We start from the raw sequence: 16515 nt of genomic DNA on the forward strand, positions 1-16515 counted from the left end.
TATGGTAATATTAATGAGTTATAAAGAATATGCAGTGATTTATTAGTTGTGTAAGTTAACCCTTTTAGACCTAGCATAGAACAAGTCCACCAGAGCAGATATTTACATTTTTACATGCTGTAGTGCCATCTTTTGGAGCATTTCCATGTGCTATACATCATTACAACCCTTATATCGCATATTTTAATAAAATATATGGACTTGTGTCCATACTGGTAAAATAAATTGACTAATGTGCAAAAAATCACACAAAAAAATGAAAATCCTTTTTTTAACACATATTTTACTAAATACAGAAATATCATAGCTGTATCCCTCAAAAGTGTAAATGTAAGTAAGTTGGATAAAATATAATCTATCAAACCACAGTAAATTTATTTTTGAGTGTGTTCATAATTTACTTTTTGAGATACACTAATTTTTATAAACTATAACCACAACGAAAATATAATGCACATTGTACACATTCGCAAAAACACAGCATGTACATCAAAATAACCTATTTACAATAGTTCAATCAAATCTTTAAGTGTGTAGGGAGTGTGAGGGCTGTGTGTAAGTGTTTTTGTGAAAGAGCAAGATATATAATGGGAGTGAAAGCGAAAGTGCAACTTCGCGCTAAGAGACGTCTTCCCCGCAAAATAACCAACATCTCCCGGGTAAAAATGATGTCACTTCCTGTTGTTACTTTGAGTGACAGTTCATCCTCACAACGTGATGACGAATTTCCCAACATAGGAAGTGCTGGATTACTGGTACTGTACTGGATAACTTTTACCTGAATAATTAAATATGACCTGTATTAAACCTATGAGAGAGTGCAACTAGTTTTGGGAAGTTCAAGTCTTTTCCCTGACATGGATCACTGATCTTCGGACGGTAAATTGAACAAATCTTTTTTAAGTCCTTTTGTTCATTTCGTTCTCAAACACTAAACGCAACGTGGTTAGCTTCAGTTGACAAAGTATCACACACAAATGTCAAAACCAATTCAAACAATGTGAAAACCAAGGACTGTACAGTACTGGGACCAATCGGCACACCATTGATTTGCATCGTGAACGAATCATTAAGCTCCTCTACAGTGACTAGGTACACTACTGGTCAAAAGTTTTAGAACACACCAACTTTTCCAGAATTTAATTGAAAATGATGCAGTTTAATGTCTCAGTGTACTCTGAAATTAATGCACATTTGCAACATTTAAAATTCTTTATTGAGCATGACTGTGTTTTGAAAGTAGAAAAAAGATTCAAAATCACATTTTATGTTGGACTAAAGGACCAAAAAAGACACAAAATGACAAAAAAAGGCACCAAAAGACACAAAATTACAAAAAAAAGACACAAAATGACCAAAAAAAAAGACACAAAATGACTTACAAAGACATGAAAAGAATTCAAAAATGGACAAAATAGCCCAAGACTCCATAGAGTTAAGTTGTTAACCCATTTCTTGTTCCCTGAAAAAGGCCTACTTGTATAATTCTGAAATGTATATTATTTTTCAGTTTTGGTTAAACTTACCTTTTTTTATTTACCTCTGGCAGTTCACCACTTACCTTTGTACCCTTTCAAGCTGTTCATTTGACTTGAACTGCTTGAATTTCAATAAAAAACTGGAAAAATTGGGGTGTTCTAAAACTTTTGACCGGTAGTGTAGTTTCACGTGACAAAGGTACTAAAGATCGATCAGTATGAATCACCAGTCGTGAACGAACCACTGTGCTAACCAACTCTACAGCTGTCAAGTGACAAATGAACAAGAGACTCGAACTTGAGGATGCATAGTTGAGTATTGAACTGATCATTTCTGTTTCCTGTCCTGACTGAGCTGATGCAGCTGCCATGTGACGAGGGAACGTACTGCGTGACAATGAACGAATCACTCACTGAGACGACTCATTACTCCCCAGTCATATTAAAGATTAGTTCAAAGTGGACGAAACATTCGTGAACGACACACCACTAAGTGTAACCCCAATTCCAAAAAGATTGGGACATTCTCTAAAATGTAAAGAGAATGTAATCATTTGCTGATCTGTTTTGACCTTTACTCAATCCAAAAACTGTACAAAGACTAGTCCTCCATGCAGAAGCAGTAGGGCACTTGACATTTCCAGAGGTTGAATTTTATAATTCAGATAATACAGTGCAGTTACAAAGGGGTTATAAATATCATTTTTTGAAGCTATTTTTTTTTTTCATCTGAGGAAACGCATGAAATACAGGTGAAATTTTATTATTATTTCTCAAGGGCTGAGGGAACATAGACACACTCCCATTACAAAAAGCCTGAAATGACAAAATACAAATAATCAAAAGTTGACATCTCTCCCCAGTCAGTAACCTGAGGCCAGATTCACAAAAATGTTCTTATGAAAAAAATTAAGAAAACTCTTCTCCATTTTTAATTCAGAATTGTCGTATGTGTCACGTGACAATAACGTGATCAGGGAGTGTAAAGCCTGATTTCCACCAGCGTCACGTCAGCGTCGCGTACGCCGTTGCAAATAGGTAACACTCTAATCAATGAGAGCATTTCCACCGGGCGCGTAACGTAACGTTACAGCAGCGTCAAGTCAGCGTCTCTACGCGAGCATTAGGTAGGACTTCCATTTCTCCGCGAGACGCTGCCAAATCGCGTGAATCTCAACAGAGCAGATCGCACCAGACAGGAAGTCCGACTCAGAATCAGCGTAAAACACTTCCGCCCCTTTCAAAATAAAACACAATACGCAGTTCATGCAGCCTAAAACTACTTCACATCAACATTATGCAATGACCAGGGCACCAGATCAGCAATCAATCAATCAATCAATCAAAGGGTCTCAGAGGATCGGCGACACGGAAGACAAGAGACTGATTGTTGAAGTGGAACATCATACAATCATTTATGACAAAACATATTGTTTTTATAAGGATAGATGGTGAGATCAACATATCTTTCACCTCAGAGAAGCAAAGTAAGTTGGTTTTTGTTGTTGTTGTTTACTTTATACACACAGTTTATCCACAGACTGTATAAATAGAGTTTAAAGCTTATCATGGGATCTTGCGGTCTCCCGTATGGTCAGGATTATCGCGTGATCTCGCGTGTATACGGCCGGCTCGCTAAGCTGACGTGCTGCTGCTGTAACGCGCCCGGTGTGAATTGACAGACGCAGCAAAAACGCTGTGGAGACGTGCTGCTGCTGTAACGCGTCTGGTGGAAATCCCCAGTAAGAGGACCCATTCAGTCTCTCAGAGGCCTATTGGTGGATTTTGCTCCCTAGCTGCCACCCAAAGAACTTCTATTTAAAGTTATCATAGTAAGGACATAGTTTCAGTAACTTGGCCTACTAAATAGTAAGTTCATAGTGATTAATTCAGTGTTTTACTAAGAGCATACACTGTAATAAATTATTCTGTAGTCACTTCATTTTACTTAATATATTTGATGTATGTAATTCTAAATCAAGAGAATTTTGAATGAATCCAACACAATAGAATTAGTCCGTTTTTAATTGACACTTAACACTTCCTGTTAAGTTGTTATTAACTCAACTTGTAACTTAGTTAGATTTAATTAATGATATTGCGTGCAATCTGTTGCCTCAATTTTATTGAGTAGCTATTGTTTGTTTTGTTTACAGTGTATTGTAGTGTAAATCTAGGAATAGGCCTACATGCCACACAGACTGAAAGGACATTTCAATTATATGTCAACTGCCAAAATCAGCTTTATGTGATACATTCACACACAAAACTACTCTGAACTAAATATGAAAGAAATAAATGTCATACCAATCTGTTCAAGTAAATACATATCAAGACTAACCTTTCCACTGTAGCTGTTTTAAGACTGGTGAGGGCTTCTCTTAAAGTTGTGAAGAAATCTAAGAACTTTCTTTTCAACAATCTCATGTGTTCTCAAGTTCAATTTTAGGAAAAACTTAAGAAGAAAGTTAATAAAAAAACTAAAGAAAAGATGAGAATTTTTTCATGAATACCAAATCTTCTTAAATTTTGTCTTAAGAGCAAAGTTAAGAAAAAAGTGTCACTTAAGAAGTAAATGTTGTTAAGAATGCTTTGTGAATCCGGCCCCTGGTTTCCTGGTTCCTTCTGGTCCAGTCAGTTCAACAATATAATTAGAATAATTTACAAATAAAGTATCACATCTAAACTGGTTTGAATGATGAGGATTTAAAGTTAGCTCATTCCAGATAGTAATGAGAGAAATCTTGAAATAATTTTACCTAAATATGGAACTTAGGAGCCTATGTTTTCTGTTTAGATGTGTCTATGGCTACTGTCAGCCTGAAGTGACCCAAATCCGATTTGTTCGCCCCTATGCGACCTGCATCTGATCTTTTAATGACAGTCTGAACGGCACAGATCTGATTTTTTCAAATGCGATCCAGGCCACTTGAATATGTGGTCCTAAAACCGATACATATCTGATCCTTTGACATGCGACTCCAGTCTGAACGGCCAGGTCGCATTCATCATACATAGGCTTACTGCTGGCGGCCATGTTTTCCGCTACTTCCGTAAACACCGAGCACGCTCGCTGTGTGTGACGTCGTCGTGTCCTCCAATGCAGATGTGGGACACTTTTGGTACGTTTAAAGTTCACACTGGAGATCACATACAAGTCGCATTTAATTGGAAATGTGAACAACCTTGCAAAAAAATCGGATTCCACAAAAAAATCCGAATTGAGCATTAAGCCCTGATGTCTGAACGTAGCCTATGAGAAAGAGGCACTTGAATGTTTGTGTATAATATGAAGGTTTTTCAATTTCATATTCATTTATTGTGCCCAAAATATCCACGAGGGGATTTCCCAGTAGAGACAAAGTGTAAAAGCGATGATAAATGTTACATTTGTGCTTTAGAAAACTCAGCAAGGGTGATAAATTGTCCTTTTGTTGGATCATGTTGACACAAGGACAGAGTTGTGACATGACAAGTAAACCCTGACTCATATTAATGGCTTTCTCCTCATAAGTGGACGGACATGTATTTATTTTTCCTTCCTGCATTGTTGGCTTCAGGTCTCTTTGTGTCCCAGCAAGTGCAGTACTTGTTGGACACATCCATTAGAGGATCCGGGCCAAGTTTTTTCCCTGACCCCTCTACAATTACTGAATCCTTTATCTTTTTCAGCTTTACTGCAATAAACTGTTAATACATCTGCCAATTGTTGAGGCCAAGAAATGTGTTTATTTTATGATGTGTTGGCGGTTATGTCTCTGAACATGCGTGAATACAAGGAACGTAAAAGGGACAGATGGTACTCTGAGATGTGAAACCGTCCTTCAGCTGTATGCTCATGAGACAAGCAGACCATAATAACAAGCTTCTTCCCTGTTAAAGAGTCGCTGTGCATGAAAGTGAGAGTCCAGTAGCTGCATAGTCCCTGATCTGTAGCTGGATATGCTTCATACTCCCTGTGGAGCAGCAACGTAAAGCACCACTTTTTTTTTTTTTTCCGAAGGCTGTAGGGAAAAGGAGAAATTAGAATTTAAGAATGGGTTTAAATTGATAACTAATGGCACAATTACTTGTAATAATCCATGTGAAAGAGAGCAATTGTCCGCTACAGTGTATCTGATTCTGTTGCTTTACCAGTGCTTCCATTGACACAGGTACTAATGCAGGGGTATTCAAATAAAATTTTAAGAGGTCCAGTGAGAGAGAAAAACCTCAATTGAAGGTCCGGAACATCGTAATGTCAAACATTATGAATAAGTAATGTTTTTCTTTCATTAGATTACTGTTCTGTACTATAAAATAGAGAAAATGAATAAAATAGCATTTGAAAATTTGTGCATCTTAAAATAAGTGATTCATTTTTTTCTTTAACTGTCTCAACATATATATATATATATATACATATATATATATATATACATATATATACATATATATATACACACATTTTCGTTAACTGTCTCAACATATATATATATATATATATATATACACATATATATAGATTTTTTTTTACAATAAATGAATTATTATTATTTAATTTCTTCCAATTATAATGATTATGGCTTACATTTAATAAGGACCTAAAGATTTAGTGTCTCAAAAAAAGAAAAATATTACAAAAGACCAATTCTAAAAAGTATGTTTAATATGTAAATGTTGGCCTCTGCAAAGAATGTCCATCTATATGTACTCAATACTTGGTTGGGGTAATTTGACTTGAACTACTGGAAAATAACTTTTCCATCATATTCTACGTAATGTATTTAGATGCACCTGTATATGTTGCAGTGAACTACTAGGACAAAGTAAGAACACAGATGGCTTAGGGTTCAGTGGATTAAAGCTGCAGTCCACATGTAACAATGGGAATGGGTGCCTGCAGTTCAGAAATATTAACTGGGTTGATCTGTGTTCTTCATACTGGGCCGTTTTAAAATGGTGAAAAGTTCAACCAAAGTGCAGCAGGATCAGCCATCGGTGAGTCCAACTTTATATTGAAGAAGAAATGTGCACTAGCTGCTCTTTTTATATAACAATCATGACTTTTAAGCAGCTTTAAATATGCATTTTTAAAACGGGAGAACTCCACAGGTGTCTCTGTTCAGGAATAAAAAACCTCTTTGGGTACATTAGGTATCTGCATAGAAGAATCATTTTTGATTCCAGACACTATCACTGGAGCAAATTACCCCATACTTTGCCACATGCAACTGATTTAAACCCCTTGATGCTACACATCACAAAGCCAAGGACATTACTATCCATCAGAACCCCACCCACTGCCAAACTATAACCATCCTCTAGCTTATTAATGGAGACTAAGTAGCGCACCGCGCAGTGTTTCCGTACACTAATGGTCTTGCTGTCTGGCCTAGGAAGGAAGAAGCCCAAACTCTGTCAAATGTAATCTTTTAATAAGGTTTAATGCTAAAGAGAGATGGCCTCCATCGTCCCAGCCCCCTTACCTTTTTCTTATCCGGGCTGGGCCGCAGCTCCCTCGTGCAGCAGAGCACTTAGCTTCACCCAGGACGTGTCAGCGCTCAGCGGTGACGACTGAGAGGCGAGGGGGCTGGATGGTGAAGGGGGGAAGCTGGGTTACACACAGGGCCTTGTTAATGGGTACACAATGTGCCGAGAGACAAGAAGCAGCACACTCCAGCAGACAGCGCTGTCATCACAGAGGGAGAGACAAAGTGGGAGGGGGAGAGAGAAAGAGAAAGGGAGGGTTATTATTCTCCCATTTGTTTATCAGTTATCACCGGCGAGCACACAGACACGCGAGGACCAGAGCATTAAGCATGCACACACACAGGCGCTGATTGACAAACACACATGCATGCTCTCGGCGGCATGCAGACAGACGAAGACGCACGTAGAAAAAAATAAGGAAATGAGCAAGACACACATTCACACCCACATACACACGCGCAGCATGGTTAAGTGAATCTCCTAAATCACAAGCCAGTATTCAATTCATTAGGGAGCTCTTAGCAGCTGTTCTTGTCTAACCACATCAAGGCGCAGATTTAACACATGAATCTAACACTGAACACTTAGATAAGTCTGCTTTTCTAAGAGATGGGGGAATTCTCTCAATAATAGCATGCCCAGAAATTGGTTTTAAACCCTGTGAGTCATAAGTACCGTTAAGCTGGCAATATACAGCAAATGAAATCAAAATCAGTGTATTCTCAAGGGCAATGTTGTGGGTGTGCAACCCCCCAAAAATGTGCCCTGCATGAGGCGTTAATCAGGATAAATCTTCTAATTGACTGCTCCTAACTTGTTGCCTGCAGTTGGTTGCAGTGATAGTGAAATTGATTTCACTTTTTGCATGTGAGCTGTGGGTGCATGTTTCCAGATTATCTGTTGGTTATTTTGTCTTCACACTGGTAATATCAGTGGTTCTATACATTGACATTAAGGCCAGAATTATATAGTTCTCAGCAACAAACCTAAAAGAATTGTCACTCATATGACTTTGGACTTACTCCTACAGTGAATTACATTGTGAAAAATAAACAGTTTTCCTCAAGGAACCCTGGTTGAGAAGAATTGGGCTAAATGGACCAGTTGTGATGCCAGCATTATTTAATGCTATCTAAAGCATACTTCATGTTTATTGCAGTTTGGATGTCATTATGTAAGCTTTGGGCTATAATATGGTAAAAATGGCCTCACCAGTTACTGAGATCTGGAAATACAGTAACATCACTACAAAAAACCCTTATGCTTGCCCCATAGTAGAGGAATGTTGAGGCAAATTTGGTGGAATTACGTTCAATGCATATGCCACAATCAAATTTTGCATGCATATGATACGACAGGATCGTTTACAAAACTGCTGGACGTGAAAAACGACAAGAAAGCCGTTCTCCTGGGTTTGTTCATCCCATCCACCACCAATCTCGCCGGCATCACTCACAATAACTACTGCCGATGGAGGGCACCAATAGCTCCACAAGTAAACATTGGGACGGATTGCGGTATCATGCATGCAAATTTCGATTTTGGCTATTAACTATAATATATTGCGCATAATGTTATTACTGTTAAGAATGATGACTAAATCTATTTAAATAAGCAGGATTACATTCAGGATTCAGGATTACATTACTTTCACTTGGTAAAAAAAAGTCAATCCTTCAGGACAAAACATTACCATATGTATTGGCCACATTTATGGATGGATATGGATAGATGGATGGTTGAATGGATGGATGTAGATGAATAAATGACGGACGGATGTGGAAGGATGGATGGATGGATGGATGTGGAGGAATGGAGGATGGACGGATGGGTGGATGGATATGGATGGATGGGTGGATGGATGTGGATGGATGGATGATGGATGATGGATGGATGGGTGTGTGGATGGATATGGATGGGTGGATGGATGTGGATGGATGGATGGATGGATGGGTGGATGCATGGTTGGATGGATGTGGATGGATGGATGGATGGGTGGTTGGATGGGTGTGGATGGATGGATGGATGATATGGATGGATGGATGTGGATGGATGGATGGATGGGTGGGTGGATGTGGATGATGTGGATGGATGGATGTGGGTGGATGGATGTGGATGGATGGATGGGTGGATGGATGGATATGGATGGATGGATGTATGTATGTGGATGGATGGATAGATGGGTGGGTGGATGGATGCGAATGGGTGGATGGATGGGTGGATGGATGGATGTGGATGGATGGATGGATGGGTGGATGTGGATGGATGGATGGATGGATGGATGTGGATGGATGGATGGATGAAAAACATGCAGTGAAGGCGGTCACTCACTTCAGGAGAACATTAAATCACATATTCACTTCCTCACCCATCCTTTTTTATAATGCTAGAAAAAGACTCCTCGGCTCCAGGAACAAATTCATCATCTACTTTCCTGTTTTGTTTCTTTTTACAGTAAAAAGAAAAAAATATGTAACAGTGCTGACAATAGATTTTTCCCACCTGACAAAATGCTACCTCATTTGAAAGCACTTTTATTCCTCTGTAGCTCATCCCGAGAGAGAAGCTCAAATCGTCAGAACACCAGCTCGGAATCCTTTTTCAGCCAGTTGTTTTATAACTGTAGCTGTAACTTTTAGCTCAACTACACTGTGTGTTGTATTTGTTTTGGATTTCAGCCTTGGGGTGTACTTACTCCATCCTCTGGAGCAGACCTGCAGTAGCAGTATCCAAAAACTTTTGAGCAATTGAGTATACTCAGTGGTGGGATGTAACTAAGTACATTTACTAAAGTGCTGTAAAACTGGACCTAAACCCTTGAACAGAAGTTCTGATTAAAAGTTACCGAAACAAAGCTTAAAATTTTGATATTTCTCTCAAAATAATTTTATTCTCGTGTCTCATTTTAAAAGTTGTCAAAAAATAAACCCTTTGGAATTACTAGATCCTGTTAAAACACATTAAATTCTGCTTCTCAGTGACACTGAAACCATGATTAATTCTGATTAGACAAATGGAAAATATTTACTGAAAATCTGTTTACACAGAGCAGAGAGGAGAGGACAGGAGAGGTTGTAAAAGGGGTTGTAAAAATGCAAATAGTTCAATATGTATAAATATATTGTTTTCCAATATTCATGACACTTGTGGGGCACCTGGCAAATGTTGTTAATATATAAATTAAATTGTATTCCAATAAATAAATAAAAGTCAGAGAAATTTAACTTGCATTTAATATATACTTAATGTATTGCATTATTATAGGGTTAATGGACTTTTACTTATATCGTATTTACATTTCACAACTTTATACTTCTACTCTATTACATTTCAAATGTGAGTATTGTACTTTATGGTCCACTACATCTGTCTGACAGCTTTATTTACTTTTCAGATTAGTTTTTTCTCCCCCTCCTGTCTAGTGAAAGCTAAGCATCTCCAGGTGTTTGTGAAGAGAAGGATCTGAATACTTCATCCACCCTGAATCCTGAAGCTTTTCTTCTATGAGTGTGTGGCTCGAGTCATGTAAGGTAACCTCTAACAATGCCAATAGCTGAAATTCTCTGGCATCTTAAATTGTATCTTAAATAGAGACGAAACTCTGCCAAACAGAAGCCACTAATGTGAAAGAACATATACAGAGGTGTACTGGGACCCCCCATAAAAAGTGAAATTTCTCCTGATTGGTTCTGGCGTGCTTAGGATTCAGAGCACAGTTAAAGAATAAAGACTCCCAACTGCTGTCTGGAGCGCGCACAGTATGCACTCCGATTAAGTTAAGCAAAGGCTCTGTGTTTATACTGAGCTGTCAAAAACAATAAGCTTGTGGACAACATGGTGGGCAGCTCAGGCCGGCGATGGAGGGGTGCAGAGGTCACGCAGAGAGACAGAAGAGGGGAGGAAAAGGAGATGGAGGATACAAGTAGAGAAATATGTGGGACTGCTGTGTGTGTGTGTGTGTGTGTAGCAAACCAGTGAGTAAGCAAATGTGTATGTTAGTGAGAGAGACAGACTGAGAGACATGCCTTCACCAGTGCTGAGGGCAGCAGGTTTTTGGCAGAAGCATCGCTTTCGTGGGCGGAGGGGAGGGGGGGAGGCGGAGAGTGGAAGGGGTGGAGAAGGAGGAAGAGAGGATTTGGCCGTAGTACCGGTGCCCAGCCATGTGGCGATGGCAGGGTCGTGTCAGGCCCGATTGGCTCTGGTCTTTGATGGAGGTTGACCTTGAGAGCTGGCTGCCTTTAACTGACTCTGACTGCTCGGTGAACACCAGTCGGACACATTCCCCTGCTCTGTCCCTGAGGACACGGTCAGCAGGAGGCAGCCACACAGGCATGACTGTGTGCAGATGTGCACAAACTGACACACACGTACAGTGTAGCTGGCACTGCACCAAGGATCAAGACTCATTAAAGGGTCACTTCACCCGTATTACAAAAACACATTTTCTAACTAGGTGTATTATCCTAGATAGTACATTAGTATATTTTTAATTTTCATATTGTTATCCTTATTTGAACCAGGATTCAGACTGGGCTCAAACTCAAAGCCTGATTTTAATTGGGACCTTCACACTCATAACTTGGACTTGGACTCGAAAATATAGTTCTAAAAATATGCTTAACATTGCATATAATGAAATGGGGAAAGCACATTATAAAAGTTGACTTTGCAATGTTGCTTTCACATATAAAATTTGGTGAACTCTGTGCAATTTAGTGTTGAATTTGCAAAATTGTTGGTTTGGTTTGCTTCCACACTGTGCTTCATGGAGCGCACCAAGCATTGTAAACAAATCAATCAATCAATCAATCAATCAATCAATCAATCAATCAATCAGACTTTATTTGTATAGCACTTTTCATACAAGGGAAATGTAACACAAAGTGCTTCACATAAAAAAGGAGAAAATAATGATAATAATAATAACAAAACATAGAAACAAGCGAATAACCCTCCGCCCTTCCCCAGCCCTCCATCCACCCATCCCATTAAAAACAAAGCACAAACTGAGGAGGCTCCATCTCAACGTCAAGCAGTGAAGAAACACTGGAGGCAGGTCGGAAATTAATTAGATAAAATAAATAAAAATAAAATAAGGTAAGATAATATAAAATAAAAAAACAAAAGTAAGTAATAACAAAAAAGTAAAAAAGCTAGATAAAAAAAGATGAAAACAATAAATAAATAATTGAAAAGTAGAGCATGATAAAATGAGGATGAATGAAGATGTTGTAACACTATGATGCATGAGCAGAAAAATATTTGAAAATGGTTCAAGTAAAAGCCAAATTAATAAGATAAGTCTTAAGTTTGCTCCTAAAAATATGAACAGTCTCTGATGCCCTCAGGTCTTCAGGTAAGCTGTTCCAAAACGTGGACCACAGTGATGAAACGACGCCTCTCCGTGGGTTTTTGTTCTAACCTTTGGTATTATTAAAAGGCCACTCCCAGAAGACCTGGGGGTCCTCGAGGGTTCATAGGATAAAAGTAAATCAGATAAATAGGCTGGAATAAGACCATTAAGAGATTTATAAACCAGTAAAAGAATCTTAAAATGGATTCTGAAGCGCACAGGCAGCCAATGCAGAGACTTAAAAATAGGTGTAATATGAGCTCTCTTTCTGGTCTTTGTCAACAAACAAGCAGCTGAATTTTGTAATGACTGTAATCAATCTATTTTTTTGTTAGGTAGATCAGAAAGTACAGCATTACAATAGTCAATTCTACAGGTGATTAAAGCATGCATCAATGTATCTGTATTGGCTTGAGAGAAAAAGGGTTGTACTTTGGCAATGTTCTTAAGATGTAAGCTGTTGACGCTGTCCTCAGTCTGTTGGACAGAATATGTGAGGGAAAGAGCTAACACTTTTTCAAAGCAGGTTGTGGACTTTAATGTATTTCTTGGCAGAGTTTTTAATTTTTTTTATACAGCATTGATCCGCTTTTATCCATTAGCCACCGTTCTGTTGCTAAATTATTTTTAGACTTTTAGTTTTTTGTTTGAAGCCACGTGTGATCGTCTGACCATATTTGAATAAGGGCTTTTACTTCATTATTAGACCATGTTTGTCCACAAGAAATTTTTCAAGTCTGCTACTACCGTGCCTGGTGTTGATTCTCAAATGTCCCCCCAAATTCAACCCAGAATGCAACACTCTGTGTTTTGGTTCGCTTCCTTCCTTTGGTTCGGACTGCGTTGTCACCTGAAGCAAAACAAACTCTGATAACTTGGAAGAGAAACCCCCGTGTTTTAGCGGACCAGAGTTTGGCTCTTTGGACGGCACCCAAGTTTATTTAGCATTCACACCAGCAAAAAACAAATGGACTTTGTGACAAAATGCACCAATTCTTTTCAAGCGGACCAAACAGCGAGCACCCTTAATGTCACTGTCTGTTCAGTTTGTGTGGATTTTGGAAGCACTGGTTGATTTTGGAAGAACTAAATAAACTCCCTGAAATGGTGACACTGTGTCATTATACCTTTTTTATTTCTATATCACAACTTCTGACTAAGACTTGGACTCAGACTTGAACACTAGGGACTCAGGACTTGGACTCAGACTCAGGTATTGATAACTCGACTTGGACCCGACTCTGGCTCTTCTTTGGTGACTCAGAACAGGACTCAGACTTGAATACTGGGGACTCGAGACTGACTCCAGCTTAAGAATTGGTGACTTGGTTACAACACTGATTTCAGCATTAACAACACCATTATTCTGTTTAAGGCCACTGAGTTCAACTGCATTTTTTTGGGTTTTACAGACGTTTTACAGAAATGCTATTCAAGAGTAAACAGAAGAATTTCACACTGTGGAGCCTGAAGTCCTGCAGTGTAAAATCAGCACATAACACTATCAGTGGTATTAGGGGACCCAAAATAATCAGAACATATTACCACAGTTGCCAATGATGTCAACAGAGCTGTTCCAATTTCTGAAAATTCTGGGATGTCAATAAAAAGAATACTTTTTCTAGAGCAATCAATAGATTTTCTTACACCGATGACACACTTCTGTTTATTCCGTCACAAAAATTTGGATACTGATGGATTGCTCCATTTTGTCTTGCAGTATAATGTCTTTTTTGCCAAAACTAAATAAAGATGATAGAAACAAAGAACATAAAAGCCAAAACAGTGTGGACAACAACAAATCAATGATTGTATGACTTTGCAAAACTGGATTTTTTTCGTTCTTAGTGTGAAAGGCTTGAAAAAGAAAACTTGTCAAAGAATATTTGTGTTTTGTCCTTGGTGTGAAATGACTTTTGGACACACACACACACACACACACACACACACACACACACACACACACATCCTTATACTTCTATCTTTGTGAGGACCCTTCATTGGCAATGCATTCCCAAGACCCTAACCCTAACTCTCACAATTAATAATATAACTCATTATAACCTTACCCGTAAAACCAAGTCTTAACCCTCAAACAGGCTTTCTGAAGAAGTAAGGACTGGTAAAAATGTCCTCACTTCCCAAACATGTCCTGACAATGTTGGTTAAAAAATGAATAATGGTCCTCACTATGTAGGAAGTACCACCACACACACACACACACACACACACACACACACACACACACACAAATCTGCACAGCTACATACCACTGGCGGTATAAATTAACCATTTCAATTTGGCACTGTAAATACTGTACAATTCCTGCAGCATACAACAACAAAACAGATCGAAAAATGTTTCTTTAGCAGTTAACACCAAATATTCCAATTACTGCCACCAATTTTTATTATTAACCATTTTATTCTCTATTTTTTTCCCCAGCTGATTTCTATTCATACAATTTTAAATATAATCAAGACTGAACTCTGGGCTTCAGCTTTTCAGCCAACATGGATAAAAAGCCTGAAAGTGCTCTGAAAAAAATTAAATATTTGAGCATCTACTGTGCCATCACAACTGGGCAAACTCATATGATGTGATCGAAAGCTCCACAATGGCCACGTAATGGACCTTGTGGTGAGAGTGCCCTCTTAAACACTGCTTACTGTTTGATGTATTTGTCCTCTTTTCGATTATTATGCCCTACGGTGACATAACATTTACTCTATAAAGCTAAGAAATAACCTGAAATTACCCCCTTTTAGAAGTTATGAGGATCAAAAAGTAGTTTCCTTTCGTGTGTTATCCTTGTGAGGACAAATTGAAGTGATAACATTGCAGCAGCACACATGTCATACTTTCCAGCTGCGAATGAATCGGAAAGGAGAGTCGGGACCCCCAGGCACCTGTGGTGGTGAAGGTCGCACGTCTGAGTGGTTCGTCAAGGACGCAGGAAAGTGATCCTGCTTTAAAAACCCCACCGACATCACATTAGCCGGTGTCCGGGGAGAAGCAGTCATGGCAAACACACACATACACACACACACAGGGGATCCTTTTTCAGCTTTAAACATGGGATTTCTGGGAAGTCCTCTCGGATTGCACATATGATCCATGTCCCCACTTTGGGCAAAGGATCAACACTTGCAGCAGGTAGAGGAAGACAGGCTTGCAGCTACAAAATGACCGCAGATGACTGCTTGGATTTGAAATTGTTTAGATGTTTTTTTAGCAAAGCATGTATTGACATGTGGTTTGTTCAAGTTGTTTTGGTACTTAGACACCACGTTCAGACGCCATAATTGTGGATTGATATTTTCTGTGCACACACCAGTCGATAATCAAATTCTCCTTTTCTGATCGTCTTTTACCGACCCGAAGAACACAACACAATGTGGTCTTGATTGATTGCAGAAGTGCATTATTTTGAATACACACGGCTGTGAGGCACAAACAACATTTCCGATGCATTTTCTTATTCAGCCTTACGAAAGCCAGTCTGCTTAATGACTGCTTTTGTCGATAGAAAACACTGCTTGTTTTTTTAAGCCTACAATTTGAGATAAATGCCGAGCAGTATTGTGAAGGACTTGGTCCCCCACATTCAAAGATGACAGAAGACTGTGAAGAGATTTAAAGCTTCACAAGGGAAAGAAAAAATCATAATGACGATGGAGGATTTGACTGGACAAGTTGATCAACTGGACAAACTGCAGCCGTTGTAACATGGACGATTTTGGCTTGTTTTATACAGTACGTGATGGTGAAAGGGCATTTGGGGAAGGTCATTTGTACAGCTGGAAAATAGGACACAGACTTCAGAGAATACTCCATTGTCCATGCAGTTGTTAAAAAAAGAACATGAAAAAGAAAAATATATCTCTCTACCGGTGAGACCAAAAGGTAAGCAATTACAATTAACATTTAGTTAATACATAAGTAAAGTGTGAGTCTGTCCATTTATTTATCTCAGCAGTTCCCTCAGTTGCAGAAGAAAACATACATCTTGTGTAGGCAAGGCAAGTTTATTTATATAGCACAATTCGGACACAGGGCCATTCAAAGTGCTTTACAGGGGCAAGATTAAAATACATAAAACACATTAGAAGACATTTAAAAGCGAATTAAAAAAAAAAAAAAAAGTGAATGAATAAAACATTTAAAAGCGAATGAATAAAAATGACATGAAATGAAATGAAATGGAAGCAT

Source organism: Centropristis striata, chromosome 17 (genome assembly GCF_030273125.1).
Source record: "Centropristis striata isolate RG_2023a ecotype Rhode Island chromosome 17, C.striata_1.0, whole genome shotgun sequence".
NCBI classification, from domain to species: Eukaryota; Metazoa; Chordata; class Actinopteri; order Perciformes; family Serranidae; genus Centropristis; species Centropristis striata.